Source organism: Alosa pseudoharengus, unplaced genomic scaffold (genome assembly GCF_046254945.1).
Source record: "Alosa pseudoharengus isolate Yale_2024_CS ecotype anadromous, Long Island Sound unplaced genomic scaffold, YU_APseudo_1.1 YU_APseudo_1.1_scf_3, whole genome shotgun sequence".
Taxonomy (NCBI): domain Eukaryota; kingdom Metazoa; phylum Chordata; class Actinopteri; order Clupeiformes; family Clupeidae; genus Alosa; species Alosa pseudoharengus.
Window position 1 is genome coordinate 12,262,904 of NW_027468718.1, and position 17,500 is coordinate 12,280,403.

General features: G+C 41.1%; 1 long non-coding RNA gene across 1 annotated transcript in view; it reads right to left on the minus strand.

Annotated features, from left to right (window-relative positions):
* Nucleotides 1-16,362: 16,362 nt before the first annotated feature.
* Nucleotides 16,363-17,500, minus strand: part of LOC143099615 (uncharacterized) — a 1,961-nt gene continuing 823 nt past the window's right edge. Inside the window, exon 3 of the long non-coding RNA XR_012981691.1 lies at nt 16,363-16,464. This is a non-coding gene — a long non-coding RNA (uncharacterized LOC143099615). The remainder of the gene's footprint in view (nt 16,465-17,500) is intronic.

Sequence of the window (17,500 nt, forward strand, 5' to 3'; positions counted from 1 at the left end):
GTCTTGTATGAGCTTGAGTTTGAGCCCTTAGATGATCAGTCAGACGGCTCTTGTGCTTCACCTCCTCTGATCTTCAGCCAATCCTCATTCAGCACACATCCCTTCAGCCAATCCTCACTCAGAACACATCACTTCAGCCAATCCTCATTCAGCACACATCCCTTCAGCCAATCCTCACTCAGCACACATCCCTTCAGCCAATCCTCATTCAGCACACATCCCTTCAGCCAATCCTCACTCAGCACACATCCCTTCAGCCAATCCTCATTCAGCACACATCACTTCAGCCAATCCTGATTCAGCACTCATTACTTGGTTGGAATTGTGTCCAGGTACTTTACAGCTAATTCAGGGCAATACGTAATGATGTGGAGAACCACCCACTTCTGTGTGTGTGTGTACCTGTATGTGTGTGTGTGTGTGTGTGTGTGTGTGTGTAGATCATTTTAGATTGAAGTGTTTTGAGCATGATGAAACAGTGTGGAGATAGAGCACATGGGACCAGAGTGGACACAGAGCACATGGACAGCATTTCCTTTTCACTTTGGCCAGGGGGTGAAAAAACAGTAGCCATTACCCTGCCTAGGAGTGATGCATGTGACTGCAAACACACACACACACGCATACGCACACATACACACATGCACACACACAGTCACTCATAAATACAATGTGACAATGGCTGCAATTAGAGATCCTCTGCAAACACTAACCTTAAGTGCTTTACTTCATACGTCAAGTCTAAGCTGTCTGTCTCATGCTAACACTCATACACACACACACACACACACACACACACACAAACACACACACGCACACACTTGTAGATAGTGATACACACACACAGATAGAGAGACATGTGCGTAGACCTTGATGGATCAGTGACCTTACACTGAAACAAACAGGATCTGTGACAGGGCTGAAAATGGGGTTCTTTGCGGCTCTTATCTGATCACACACACACACACACACACACACACACACACGGCTCTAGGCATAGGCAGTATGGGCAAATGCTAAAGGCCTTCATCCACGGCGGTGCCCGAAATGACAAGGAGCTTTTTTTTTAAATAAAAGAAATGAAATATTATTTCAAGATCTTAGAAAAACTCAGTCACATAACTACATTATTAGCCCCCTCTCCAGCGTGTAGTTAGACCTGCAATGATTCACAATCAGGGAATCCAAAAACATTGCCGCTCGATTCTACTCAAATGCAGAGCAGGCAATAACACCCCATTTAATGCACACTCCTGCCGAGTGCGGGACAACGACAGCTGAACAAGGTGACAGGATATCTAACTAACCAAATTCATGATCTGGCTTGAATAGTTTTGTTCTGGAAAAAAAAAAAAACTTAAATTAAACAAGCACATTAATCCTTACTTTCCCCCGCCTGATCGACCAGGTTGTGTCATTTCTCAGAACAGCGATGGAAGATTAAACAAGTCCAGAGGAACAGCGTATCTCAGCTCGGTGTCCATGGAGACACTCCACCTTGAGAGTGACCAAGTGTTTGGCCAGAATACACTCTCACACGTATCAAAGCTACTGGGTGACCCGCGGACTTGGCAGAGTTTACAACCCAGCCACTCCTCCCTCCAAACCCCACCCACCCCACCTCGGTCAGGCTACGTGACAGACAGGCAGGTATTAAATCCTCCCAGAGAGAATAACACTTTTTACATTTCTATACTTTATCATTTCTTCAAACTGCTACAGCTGTAACTGTAGTGGGTGCAACATGACTACAGCTCCTAATGACAGCAGCAACAGCAGAGTGAGAGGACTGAGGAGAGGAGATGATCCGTTTAAATCAGCACTGATACAAATATGAACCATCAAACCCAGCATTACCATATGGCATGCATATCATTTTAATATGGGCACACATAGAGGAGATGCCACTGGTCATACATGTAATGACTCCTTAAGGTGGTCCTAATAAGATCACTGTAGGTCAGCTCAGTGGCCATGCGCATATTCCACACTGACAGTGACCAAGTGTTCTGTCTGATAACGGCCTCACACATATCAAAGCTGCACTATAATCAGTGGACATGGCAGAGTTTTGCCGTTTGGACACTCAGCCCCCCTCCCTCCAAGGTCCACCTCACCCCCCTGGCAAACACAGGCAGGCAGAGAGGCAGTCATGTTCCCTAAGTTTACACTTAATTTGTTTAATCTTAATACGTTAAGTTTACAATTAATTTGTTTAATCTTAATACATCTGTTACTGATAGTAAAGAAAGCCAAGAGCCAGGATAGGGGACAGACAGTCAATTCTACGTGCTAGATAGATAGATAGATAGATAGATAGATAGATAGATACTTTATTGATCCCCAGGGGGAAATTCTCTGTGTGATTTGACTTTATTGATCCCCAGGGGGAAATGCTCTGTGTGATTTGAGAAGATTTGGACGCTTTTAAATCCATGACTCAAACTAAAGAGTTTGTGGTGATATAAGGACTAGAAGCCCCACCTGTCATGAAGGGGTTGAGGGGTAGGAATTTTCCCACAATACTGATAACTGAATACACAGACACGTACTGGAAAAAAAGCCATATCTCAACATTTACTCATTTTGATCAGTGTCCCTGGACTTCAGCTAACCCCTAAAAGTGACGAAAGCTCTTACATAATCACCAAGTAAGGTATAAAAAGAGGGTGATCACAGACTACTATACTGCTGCTGCTACTACTACTACTACTGCTACTGCTATTACTGCGAGTGCTGTAACAGTGTTGAGATGAGGGCCGTCATCCCACTGCTGGTGCTGCTGTTCTCCATGTGTGGAGCTCAGACTCAGAGCACCCAGACTGAAGTTCAGACAGAGAGCCAGAGCACTGGGGCTGCTGCTTCTGCGGTCACTACCCAGCTGGACGTCTCTGCTGAGCTCAGGGAACTCAGAGACATGGTGGTGGAACAGAGAGTGCTGCTGACTGTCGCCCAGAATGAGCTTCTGCACACCCAAATACTGCTGCACACAATGGAGGATGAACTAAATAAAATGGAGACTGAGAATGATGCTCTACACACAGAAGTGGCCGTGCTGAAGGAAACTGTTGCACAGAAAGATGATCTGAGATCAGTTTCTGAGAGACTGACAGCCACTGAGACTGACATGGAGCATGTGAAGAAAGACACTGCAGCACAACACACAGACCTGACCACTATGAAGACTGAAGTGATGAACCTGATCAAGGACAATGCAGCACAAGACACCAGACTGTCTGCCAGTGAGACTGAGGTGGAGAACCTGAAGATGGAAACTGCAGCACAAGAGGCAGAGCTGACAGCAGTGAAGACCAGACTGGCAGCTACTGAGACTGAAGTAGTGAATCTGGAGAAAGAGTTAACAGAAAAACCCAAGGTGGCATTCTCAGTAGGTCTGGGTAATGGAAACATAGAGGCTGGCAATACTCAGTTGAATTTGGTCTTCACTAGAATCATCACCAATGTTGGACAGGCCTACAACAGCATAACAGGCTTCTTCACAGCTCCAGTCAGGGGAGTCTACTACTTCAGATTCACTGTCATGGATCACCTAGCCTCAAGCAGAATGTATATCAGCCTGTATAAGAATGGAACAGAGGTCATATATATGTCAGAGTACAGTAATGACAGCTCTTCCACCTACATATCCAATGGTATGTCTATGCAGCTGGAGGTGGGAGATGTAGTTAACATGCGAATCCCTGCAGGCCACAAGCTCCATGATAATATGTTTAATCACTGCGTCTTCAATGGCTTCCTGCTCTTTCCTCTCTGAAGAGAAATCAAATTATAAAGAATGTGTTTCATGATCATGAACAAATAAACCATTTTTAATCTGCAATTCTTCTGTGTCGTCACTGGAAATATTGAGCTATGCTGAATCACCACACATAGTAATACTTTATTTTAGATTAGATTAGATTAGATTCAACTTTATTGTCATTGTGCAGAGTACAAGTACAAAGACAACTAAATGCAGTTTGCGTCTAACCAGAAGTGGAAAAAAGCAGAAAAGTGCAATGTGATATAGGTGCAGGACAAGAAATATAGTGAGGTGTAGGTGGTATAGAGTAATATAAACTAGAAAAGCATTTCCTGAAGGAAATACAGTGCATGAAAATGCAAAAATATGATTTAAAATATCATAGAGTAAAAACAAACTATATTGGTTGCTAGGTAGATGAGGTTTGATATAGTTGGAATGACTGAACTAGGTAGATAAGGTTTAATATAGTTGGAATGGCTGAACAGTTAAATAGGTGGATAGTTTAAAAGGTTAAATTATTTGCTAGGTAGATGAGGTTTAATATAGTTTGAATGACTGAACAGTTAAATAGGTGGATGGTTTAAAAGGTTAAATTATTTGCTAGGTAGATGAGGTTTAATATAGTTGGAATGACTGAACAGTTAAATAGGTGGATAGTTTAAAAGGTTAAATTATTTGCTAGGTAGATGATGTTTAATGTAGTTGGAATGACTGAACTAGGTAGATGAGGTTTAATATAGTTGAGGTTTAATATAGTTGGAATGACTGAACAGTTAAATAGGTGGATGGTTTAAAAGGTTAAATTATTTGCTAGGAAGATGAGGTTTAATATAGTTGGAATGACTGAACTAGGTAGATGAGGTTTAATATAGTTGGAATGACAGAACAGTTAATTAGGTGGATATTTTAAAAGGTTAAACTATTTGCTAGATAGATGAGGTTTAAAGGGACACCAGGCAACGTTTTCGTGTTAATTAATCTTTTTCGTAAGTCGGTATATGGTTAAATGACTCATTACGGGACGAATGAAGGCTCTCTCGCCCGCCCCTACTGCCTGTAGGAAGAATATCCCATTTGCAAGTTCGGTGTATCCTACCCGCCGACCGAAGCAGGATCAGTTTACAGCACAGAGGCAGGCTAACAAAACGCTAGAGATTGTTGCAAACGTGTGTATAATGGCAGAGCCGGCGAAGAAGCAGCGAAAACCCTTGACGGAAGACGCAAAGAAAAGGAAAAGAGCTTCAGACCGAGCGAGGGGGAGTTTCGTAGAGAAAAAGCATCAGGCTTGCCTGGTGTCCCTTTAATATAGTTGGAATGACTGAACAGTTTCTCAGGCTTTAAGCATAGAATGAGACTGTATGCTTAAAGCCTGAGAAACTGACAGTTGATCCAGGTGGCCTGGCCACCTGGCAGAAGATTCTAATTGCTGTGATGTCATAAAGGCCAATGTTAAGTCTATGGGGAAATTGTAATAGTTTTTAATTAATAGTTTAAAAAGTATAAAAGTTACAAAGTTGAAAAGTACAAAGCACCCATGTCCTAAGTAAGACCATGTTACTTACAATGTTTGAATGAAGTTTCTACGTTAAATGGTTGAAGAACATTAAACACGTTAGAAGAAGAATAATAAGAACTAGAAAAGCATTTCCTGAAGGAAATACAGTGCATGAAAATGCAAAAATATGATGTAAAATATCATACAGAGTAAAAACAAACGATATTGGTTGCTAGGTAGATGAGGTTTAATATAGTTGGAATGACTGAACAGTTACATAGGTGGATACTTTAAATGGTTAAATTATTTAGGTAGATAGTTGACGATAACTGACAGTTGGAATGGCTCTAATGTTTGCTAGCAGTTATGCTAACAAAGCTAATTATTTCGACCAAGTTACTTAGTTAACTTAGCTCATGTTTTCTAGCAGTTTTGGAAAACATGCTAACTATGTTAACTATGTTAACCATGTGACTTAGCTAACTTAGCTAATCATTTTTAGCAGTTATGCTAAAATGTTAACTATGTTAACAATGTTAACTATGCTAACCATGTTACTTAGCTAACTTAGCTAATCATTTGTAGCAGTTTTAATAAAAATGCTAACATGCTAACATGCTAACTATGTTAACCATGTGACTCAGCTAACTTAGCTAATCATTTTTAGCAGTTCTGTTAAAATGCTAACTTTGCTAACAATGCTAATGATGCTAACTAGCTAACTAGCTAGTGAGGACTTTTATTTTTTGAAACAGTTGAAGGCAGAGGATACAGTTGATGGGAGTCATAGTTGACAAACAGTTACAGTAACAGTTGAACAGTTGATAACAGTTGAACAGTTAAAAAGTTGGATAGTTTAAAGGGACTTTTATTTTGAAACAGTTATGGGCACAGGAAGCAGTTGAACAGGATCTGTAGTCTTAATACAGCCATATTGTATGCTTAAAGCCTGAGACAGTGGCAGTCAAAACGGGAGACAGCTGCCTACTGCCTCCCTCCCTACATAGAGAGCTGTCTCACTAGACATGACTTTGGATTAAATGCATCTTTTAAAAATGAGCGTAGCACTCTAGAATCTTTGGTTAACACTACGGTATGACGTTAGCAAAGGCCTGACGTTAAACTAAATTAGCTTACGTAAGCTAGCAGGCTAACGGTATAAATTCGTTTTACGGCCGGCAGATATATCAGACCAGACGCTATTAATGGTTATAACAATGGCATAATCAGATAGTAAATTGTTTATTTCTAATCTGTAATCTACAAATCTAAGGGACCGTTCGTTATTTATAAACGGGATCATCGGAGGGATTTTGAGTGCTTCGATCAAAAGTTGCATGACCCTCCCCTGCCTGCTATATAATTTTCAACGATCCTCCAGCAGCATTTTCAAAAATGACATGACCCTCCCCGGCCAATTGTCGATGTCTTCCGCCGACGCTCTTACGCGCTATGAAAACACATCAACATGCTACTGCCCTAAAACCAACCTCTGCTTTCTGATCTTACACATCACACTTCACCAAGATGGTGGCCATTTCAGTAGATTTACTCACTAACATTGTTGTGGAAACACAATAAGCATGGAAACTAAATGCACACTTCCTGCAACTGCATTAGCCTACTTGAAAAGTTACTCCTCTAGTAAGTATTCACATGAAATAAAACAATAAAGCATTGAGACCATTCAACAAAGTACACTGGGTAATAACAAATTCAACACTGAATTTATTTTGAATAATGAATTTACACATGAACTTGTTGCTATGGACTCGTCTCTAGGCTTCCTCAGTCATTGTAAAGCTGCCGAAGCTGAACATTATCCAAAACTCAATTTCTCAGACAAGCGTCAATTTGGGAGCTTGCTACACTCCTTCCTTCTCAAATGACTTGAAAAGTCCATTTGCACAATTTCACAAATAATCACAGGGACCGAAAAATACCTAACATGCCAACTTTTTCCGGGTTTATCATTTTAACGTTTCCCCGCTGTCTTGCCGTTTTAATATTTTCCCGTAGAATATCCCATATTACTGTAATACTGTCATAACATTAGTCCTGCATTCTGGCCTGTCTCTGTGTTGTCCTGTTGTTAGCCCTTGCCCTTCCAGAGAAACAGATGTATTCAAATCATCGTTTTGCTTGCTTGAATGCAAACTCAGAGTGATGTTAACCTAGGCCTATTTAAGTTAAAGGTGCGATTTGTGGGATTGTTACCGAACGTTCTGTAGGCCAAAATCAAAACACTGGTGAACGTTCTCAGGACTACCAGACGCGAGCCTCTTCTGGGTTGCCAGATGTAATGAAGACTTAGCTAACGTTAGTTGACCTGCAGCTGCTTTAACGTTTCTCCAACCATGACCCAGCTACACATTACGGAAACAGTGAAAACAAAAAATACCTCTCTAACCAACGTAACATATTTAGCTGAAGTTAGCGATGCAGATGAAGTTTAGCCTAGGCTACCTGTTGTGGAGAAATATGGCCTTGATATTCTTCGTTTGACGAAGACGTCACCATCTCAGGAAGCTCCTCCGATGTCCACTTAATTTGTTTCTTGTTTTAAATTTGGAAATTCCCCTGCCTCTCGTAGGCGTTCATGACTACAACTGACAGCTGTTGACAGTTGGCCTTTGCTAATTTGGCAACCCAAATAGGAGGACGCGCTAGCCCATTATTAATACGCTATTCTAGAATTAATCGTTCAAAACATAAACGAAAATTCCAAGAGATTCCGCCCCATAACTCATTTTTTTTTCATGGGTTTTATGGGGTTTTACGTGTTAGAGTAATGTTGTCAAAAAAGCCATTACTTCAATTCATCGTGTTTCCTTACTCTCTGACAACATATGGTGATCATTTTTGGAATGGTTACAGTTTATTTTCCATTATTTCCTATATACTGGACCTTTAACGACGTGGTTGTCGTGAGAGCACGATTCATTAGCGCTTGCAGTGTTCGGCCGTAGGCTATGCCTACGTGCGCACCTGCCAGGCTACTCAGCTAGACAAAGAATTCCCCCTGTATATTCACTCCAAGTTGGCCTACCATAACTTACCAACTACACTGTAGACCATAAACTGGCTATTTATATGACCAAATGTATTTGTTCAACTTTATGAAGCAGAATTACGCACTGCTACTTGGAACGTAACACATTTTTGTTGGCAGGAGAGAGAATGACAGCGAATAACAAATTGCACTTGTTGCTGGTTACCAATAAATACTATATATTTTTTTGCAAACAACAAAAACAGAAAGGATGGAGATAGCAAAGCTAGAGATGGGCAGGAACAAGGTCAATTGGTAGAAATGCTTGTCAAAACGTTAGGAGCTGAATGTGTGGATGAATGAAGCACAAGTATGCTTTATGTTAAGCATGCACACTGTTTAAAGTTAGGCTACACGGTAAACTACAAGTAAACCAAAGTTAAATTTAGCTTTTTTAGGGCTGGATAAAGTTGACCAAATGGATATAGGCTGTTAGGCGTGAATAAAGTAGGCTACTTTGTTGCTCCAACCCTTCCAACGTTAATGGGGACGAATGTTGACATTTTCCGTATTTTGCGTGAGAAACCCGGGAAATCTCCCTTATTTTCATTGTTCAATGTTGACAGAGCTATGGAACGAAAGAGAACGTTATATGGCGACAGAAATCAACAATCAAACAAGCCACTTTGATTTTTTGCTGTTTTCAAAAGATGGGTGACCCTCCCTCCTAGACAAAAAAAAGTTAGGTGACCCTCCCCTCAATAAAGAATAAAAAGACATGACCCTCCCCTATTTTCCTCCGGTGACCCCGTTTATAAATAACGAACGGTCCCTTAGTCCAGTGTTTTAAATGGTGTCTGCATAGCGCAGTCAGGAGTTAAAAATCCTCCTCGGTTGTGAGAGGTCCTGCTGAAAGGCCTCTGAGGTAGGCATAGAACCTCGTGGGCATTGTCCCGGTGTTTGTTTTCCTTTTTGTATCAGTGTTTGTTTTGTTTTGTTTGTCATCAGTGTCTTAAAGGAACCATATGTAAGATTGTGGCCAAGACCGGTACTGCAATCACTTTCAAATTACTGTAGAGCGGTGTATCCAACACGTCATGATACATTTGATAATGTTTGATCGTTGTTTTGGTATGAAGCATCTTTTACATAGCCTAATGAATGCGCTCTAGAAAGTGAAAGTAGCCTAACCTAGGCCTATGCGCTCTGTGTCTGAGTCTGTGCACGTCCGCAATTGATTACGTTCCTCAAATGGAGAACACATCAATCCCATGGTATTTTTTGCCCTAAAATGCATGAAACATGCAAGTTCAAAATCCCGCCGGTAGCCACGTTACATCTCCGTTTCATATTTGCCTAGGCTAGCCTACTAGCCTACAATAAATTAATTGAACGAACTCAACTGACAACAGGTATACTGATTCGGTCATAGAGACTACAGAATACAGTACAACAAACTTTCTGTCTTTCTGAAGTTTATTTTTGTATTCCGGGTACCTAATGTCTTGACAATAGTTTTTCTTACCGGCTTGCTGTTTAAACTGACTGCACCGCTCTGAACTTTCCTGCCAGGTTTATGACGTAAACCGCTACATCTCGGCTCTGGCATTGCCTAAACTCATCGTGTGGGAAATCAGATTATCTGTCAATATTGGGCTTTGAAAGTAAGGGATATTTGCTCAGTAATAGTAGGCCTAGGCTACATTTTGTAACATTTATAGAGAAACCGAGGGGAAGTTAAATTAGAAATCGTTGGAAATTGAAAACACATACAAAAAAAGATTCGGGGCTTTTAAAAAGAGATTCGGGGCTTGAGCCCCCAAAGCCACCCCCTCGCTCCGCCAATGCAACCACCCAACAGTAACTTCTGCATTCAGTGAGATTTGCACCGCCCTAATTTTATTTTTGACTCTTCCCGTCACCGTTGCAACCTCTGAGCGCTCATTCTCCAAGTTAAAGATCATTAAAAACCACTTGAGGAGCACAGTGGGACATGAGAGACTGAGTGGACTTGCCATGTTGTCCATAGAGAATGAGAGAGCAAAGAAAATGGACATAGGCCTACACAGAGCATCGTGGACGAGTTCGCGGAGCGCAAGGCTCGTCGTATGCCCTTCAAATAGTGCTGCGTATTATTGTTGTTTTATTATTAGGGGTCATGTAGCCTAATGTTTTTGTTGTTCTCTTGGTTACTTCATGTACGTTCGATGGACTTCAAAATTACATTGTTGCTCTCCGTGGCGCTAACGCTTGTAAGACCCGCTGTTGCGGGCATGTGTAGCCTATGTAAAATTATGTGAGTTTAATAAAGGGCCCGGTCATGTGCCCCGCCCCCGGCCCGGCTCTGACTTGTTCCGCCACTGGTGTATCCCCTCCCCCTCCCCCCAGACTCGAGGTTGCCAACTCGGATGCCGAAACACTACTGACTTTGTGATTAGTAGTTAGGTGGAGGGTGGCGCATCAGGCCAAAACATGACATGACATGACAAAACATAACATCAACATCAGTTGAGGGCTGCAACTTCACTTTTTAAATGACAATATCCTGGCCGGACTACTGTTGTCAGTGATAGATGTATTTGAAATTAACATGATTTCTTAACTCATTGAATGCCAAGCTGTTTTCGAGAGCTTTGTCCTAGAGTGCCAGCAATCTAGACCATTGTTGATGATTTTTGTACAGCCACAGCATATTCTGTGTTATAGCTATGAACACATACAATAGCTCGATTAAAAGGTGAGACTTCTCGGTGGGTGCAAACCGTGTATTTCTACACGCCTCTGTTCCTGAGAAATCCCAAGCTAAACAGTGGCTAGTTTTCATCAAAATCTGTGTTTTCTTTCTAGAAATGGAGATATAACGTCTTTCGGTAACACTTTCTATGAAGGTTGTATTTATAACGCCCTATGAATGCATTCATAATGTTTTATAAGGTGTCTATAAAGCATTGTAATGCTCATTATTACCATCTATATGTATTCACAAGTCGTCATAACCGACTTCATGATGCATTATGACAGCTAATTATGAATGATTATAATTTTAATCTGAATAATGCATTATAAATATATATTTGTTAATAATAGGGTCATATTCTTGTCACTTTACTTAGACCTGACAAATAACACTTATGATATTATTTTATAATATAATTATTTATAATGCATTATTCAGATTAAAATTATAATCATTCATAATTAGCTGTCATAATGCATCATGAAGTTGGTTATGACGACTTGTGAATACATATAGATGCTAATAATGAGCATTACAATGCTTTATAGACACCTTATAAAACATTATGAATGCATTCATAGGGCGTTATAAATACAACCTTCATAGAAAGTGTTACCCGTCTTTCATGAAATATGAAGTGTTGCCTGTTGCTTACTTGTGTAAACTTTCCGGGAAGTGATCAGCGAAACCTGGCGAGACTGCCACCTAGTGATGTAAAATGTAAATGTCCAGATTGTGCGTTTTCATGAGTTTCACAATCGTCATATATTTCATTTCCATTCATCACAGAGTTCCCAAAATCACATAAGGTGTGTTAGAGTGTCTAGTTTCGTAATTAAAAAAAAAAAGCTAAAAACGTAATATAACGTTTTTGGCACTCAACGCATGGGAAGGAAAAACGTAATATTACGTTTTTGGCACTCAATGAGTTAATGTCTAGTGACATATCAGGGCTATTTTATGATTAATTAAAATACATTTCTTACATACGGTTCCTTTAACCTGCCGGTACCCTAAAAATAACAATAAAAGAAAAAAGCCTCTTTTGGATACAATCTGCTGCATTTTTTCCAGCATTCAGTCCTGACCCGCTCGAGCACACTCCGTTACAGGGTGCAACATGACTACAGCTCCTAATGACAGCAGCAACAGCAGAGTGAGAGGACTGAGGAGAGGAGATGATCCGTTTAAATCAGCACTGATACAAATATGAACCATCAAACCCAGCAGTACCATATGACATGCATATCATTTTTAACATGGGCACACATAGAGGAGATGACACTATAACTGGTCATAATGATTCCTTAAGGTGGTCATAATAAGAACACCGTAGGTCAGCTCAGTGGCCATGCGCATATTCCACACTGACAGTGACCACGTGTTCTGTCTGATAACGGCCTCACACATATCAAAGCTGCACTATAATCAGTGGACTTGGCAGAGTTTTGCCGTTTGGACACTCAGCCCCCCTCCCTCCAAGGTCCCCTTCACCCCCCCTGGCAAACACAGGCACGCAGAGAGGCAGTCATGTTCCCTAAGTTTAAACTTCATATTTTATACACATTTGCATGAGTAATTATTTTATTTAATCTTAATACATCTGTTACTGATAGTAAAGAAAGCCAAGAGCCAGGATAGGGGACAGAGAGTCAATTCTACATACTCTGTGTGGTATGAGAAGATTTGGACGTTTTTACATCCATCACTCAACCTAAAGAGTATGTGGTGAAATAAGGACAAGAAGCCCCACCTGTCATGAAGGCTGAGGGGTAGGAATTTTCCCACAACACTGATAACTGAATACACAGACACGTACTGGAAAAAAAAACACATCTCAATATATTGATCAGTGTCCCTGGACTTAAGCTAACCCAAAAGTGACAAAAGTTCTTATGTAATCACTAAGGTATAAAAAGAGCTAATGCTGCTACTACTACTACTACTACGACTACTACTACTACTACTGCTACTACTACTATTACTGCTACTACTACTACTACTACTACTACTACTGCTACTACTACTACTACTACTACTACTACTACTACTACTGCTGCTAGCGATAGTCCTGTGAGAGTGTTGAAGATGAGGGCCGTCATCCCACTGCTGGTGCTGCTGTTCTCCATGTGTGGAGCTCAGACTCAGAGCACCCAGACTGAAGTTCAGACAGAGAGCCAAAGCACTGGGGCAGCTGCTGCAGATACTACACAGGTGGACATCTATACTGAGCTCAGGAAACTCAGAGACATGGTGGTGGAGCAGAGAGTGCTGCTGACTGTCACCCAGAATGAGCTACTGCACACCCAAATACTGCTGCACACAATGGAGGATGAACTGAATAAAATGGAGACTGAGAATGATGCTCTACACACAGAGATGGCCGTGCTGAAGACCAGACTGGCTGCTAGTGAAACTGAAGTGCTGAATCTGAGGAAGGAAACTGCAGTACAGACTGAGAGACTTGTAGCCACTGAGACTGACATGGAGCATGTGAAGAAAGACACTCACAGACTCACAACACACAGACTCACAACACACAGACCTGACCACTATGAAGACTGAAGTGATGATCCTGAAGACGGAATCTGCAGCACAAGAGACCAGACTGTCTGCCAGTAAGACTGAGGTGGAGAACCTGAAGATGGAAACTGCAGCACAAGAGACAGAGCTGACAGCAGTGAAGACCAGACTGGCAGCCACTGAGACTGATGTAGTGAATCTGGAGAAAGAGATCACAGAGCAACCCGAGGTGGCATTCTCAGCAGGGCTGACTAACGGATACACACAGGCTGGGAATACTGAGCTGAACTTGGTCTTCACTAAAATCATCACCAATGTTGGACAGGCCTACAGCAGCATAACAGGCTTCTTCACAGCTTCAGTCAGGGGGGTCTACTACTTCAGATTCACTGTCATGGATCTCCTATCTTCACGTATTATGTATATCATGATATATAAGAATGGAGAGCAGATCATGTGGTTAGGAGAGTATGATACTGATGGACGGGCCACCTATCTGTCCAGTGGTGCAACTCTGCAGCTGGAGGTGGGAGATGTAGTTAACATGCGAATCCCTGCAGGCTACAGGCTCCATGATAGTACTAATAATCACAGCACCTTCAGTGGCTTCCTGCTGTTTCCTCTCTGAATGGAACACACTGCTCAACATGATGCTGATGCTACATGATGATGATGAGCACATTGAATAACCCCTGTGTGTGACATGTGCTATAGAAATACAATTGCCTTGCCTTGCCTTGATGCTGACAAGTCATAAATAAAGTACAAATGATTAAGAGCAAACAAATCCTGTTTTTTGTATTGTTTTGCTAAGTAGTGTGTGTGAGTGTGGAAACTGAGGATTTTGACAAATCATTAATATATTACATTTGATTATGAGCAAAAAAAGCATGTGTTGATTACTACTACATTCATAAGCCAATAAATAAAAAATAAATAAATATAGAATACTGTATCCTAAGTAGAAACCAGGAGTCAAACAGTCAAACATCTTCACTGCAAATAATGTTTTTGATCTGTCTGCTCTCATATTACTCTTCTGTAGAGAGAGCTGCAGGGGACGCTATAGCTATATATATATATGGCTAAATGATGTGTTGCTTGAGTGAATGACCTCCATGACCTCTAACAGTATTTATACAACAATTGGGTTCTATGGAACTATTTATTTGTTTCTGATAGGCCGAGAGACCTCTAACAGTATATGAATGGTGGATATGGAGTCTATGGAGTCTCTGTTAGCACTGGTTGTAGCAGAGGACTGAAGATGGGGAAATGTTCTAATCACTCAATAAATAGAGACATCACACACACACACACACACTTTTTACCCATAAGTATAAGTATGGGCAATTACACAAAACTCTCACATCCATAACGTCAACACAATATCATGGTATTTATTTGGCGTTATGGACGTGACATATGCCCCCATCCAAAATAATTTAATTATTTTTCTGAACAACCCCCATCTCTGCTCTCTATCCATTTAAGAACTCTGTATTTCTCCACATCTCACTATTGGATGTGTGTGTGTGTGTGTGTGAGGGGGGCGGGTATGCATCCCCTCCCTTGTGAACTCTGCGTACACACACTCACACACACACATGCACACACCATTGTTTAACCATCAGCGCACAAGATGGCAGAGGCTGACGCTGTGTATGTGTGTGTGTGTGTGTGTGTGTGTGTGTGTGTGTCTTTTGGCCTTTCCTGCTTGAGTGTATGTGAAACATGCAGCTCTGTCATGCAAGATGACCATTTATTACAAATCTGCATGCACACACCTATCCACTTACTGGCTCTCTCTCAAACAGATAGACTACATAATTCAGCCCCTACACACACACACACACACACACACACACACACACACACACGCACACATACACACACACAGACACACACAGGCTTCACACTGGAGAGAAAGCCAATTCTGAGAGGCCACCCATACAAAAAGCCTACAGAACTCAAATTTAGGTGTGATACTACTTCTAATTCACCCCCTACACACACACACACACACACAGTAAAACTCAAACACACACACAACACAGACCCAGATGAGTGTGTGAGGTCTGCGGTGTTTGGTTGCACCCAGGCACAATGGGCCCATTATTGCCCAGTGGAGAGTTTGGCACGCGCCAGGACAAACCTGAGCCATGCCTGTCACGGATGGGTTCATCTGGGCAGAGTGTGTGTGTCTGTGTGTGTGTGTGTGTGTCAGAGAACAGAGAGAGAAAGAGAATGTGTGAGTGTGTGCACTGTAAAAAAAAAATTGTGAAATTTACGGTAAATTACTGGCAATTAAGTTGCCAGCTAATACCTGTAGAATTACAGTAATGTCCAGTAATACTGAATTACAATACATTACTGTAAAATAAAAACAGTACCTTACTGTAGTTGTGTTGCGATTTATTGACGTTATTTTACAGTGTTTAACTGAATAAATAATGTATAATACTGTAGTTGTGTTGCGATTTTTTGACGTTATTTTACAGTGTTTAACTGAATAAATAATGTATAATACTGTTTATTATTTACAGCAACAACCTGTGACTGATTTGCTTTACAATACTTTATTGTAAGTTACTGTAAAAAAACTGCATGCTAAAAGTACTGTAAAATGAATGCTAACATGCCTAATCTTGTTTCTCATTAAATGCTTTTCAACTAAACTAATCCCCTGGAGTTAGGCTAACCATAATGATGACTGAGAAGGTTCAGAGTTAAACTTCAACTTTATTTCGAATGTAGCCATTAGAATGCCATTCATTCAACTCAAACTCAGCATAATTTCACCATTATTCCATCCATAGCCCTGCTGTTTAACGTCACTTAGTGCTATCTGTAGAAAAAACAATAACAACATTTGGGACAACATAGACCGAAATAATGGCCCGGCAGCTTTCCACTTGAAGCCGGTGTCTGGGTTGATTCCCACAAAGCACCTTCAAAAAAAAAAGGGGAGGGGGAGAGAGGGGGGAAGAGTGGTGGTGAGAGGGTTGGACAAGTAGATAAAATATGCTAAAAGATGAATGATGGAGTGGTGAGCAGTCTCCAGATCCAGATGGTATTTACTCACATACACAGCACATGTAGGCCGCAAGCTACGGGGCCTTACTATGCTGAACATGAATTTGAATGTTAAAGGAGAATTCCGGTGTGATATTGACCTAAAATGTGTTGAAACATGATACCGAGTGTGAACATATGTCTCATAGCTCATCTCGGCTTGTCCCCTGCACTCCGAAAGTAATTCCGTGGAAATGCATGGATTCCAGTTGCTGCTACTGGAAGTTACTTTTGAATCTGATCCCTTATCATACCTGTTCATTCGTACTCGTCACTCGACTTAAAGTCACTCGACTAAATTCAAGATAGCAGCGAACGGTAAACTTACTGAAGGTACTGTCTGTATAAATCGTCTTGTAAATAAACTACCAGTGCTGTGTAAAACAGTGATTTATTTGCATGGCTAGGGCAATGCCCGAGGCCCCCCCCCCCGTTTGAAAACCTGTTGGTAGCATTGGCTAACTAGCGCCAGATTTCGGAGTGCAGGGGACAAGCCGAGATGAGCTATGAGACATACGTTCAAACTTGGTATCATGTTTCAACACACTTTAGGTCAATATCACACCGGAATTCTCCTTTATTTAACATTGAACATTTTCGGTTGCAGTACCTGTTTCAGCCCCATGAATAGATTTACATTGGAAATGCATTATAGGAACATGACAGTCCATGACATTGACATAGGGGAAGGTGTGACATCTGTCTTTCATGTTTCATCACATGTAGAGGGCATAAGCTTTCAGAAAATGTATAGTTCGAGTGGTTTAATTGGCTTTTCCTAAAACAATAGAGACCAAAATAGTCTTTCTACTTGATTTGCCTGGTGACTCTGGTGAGAAGCTTATACATTTTGGTCTCTATTATTTACATATCTATCTTTTGACTAAACATGCAAAGACAGATGTCACACCT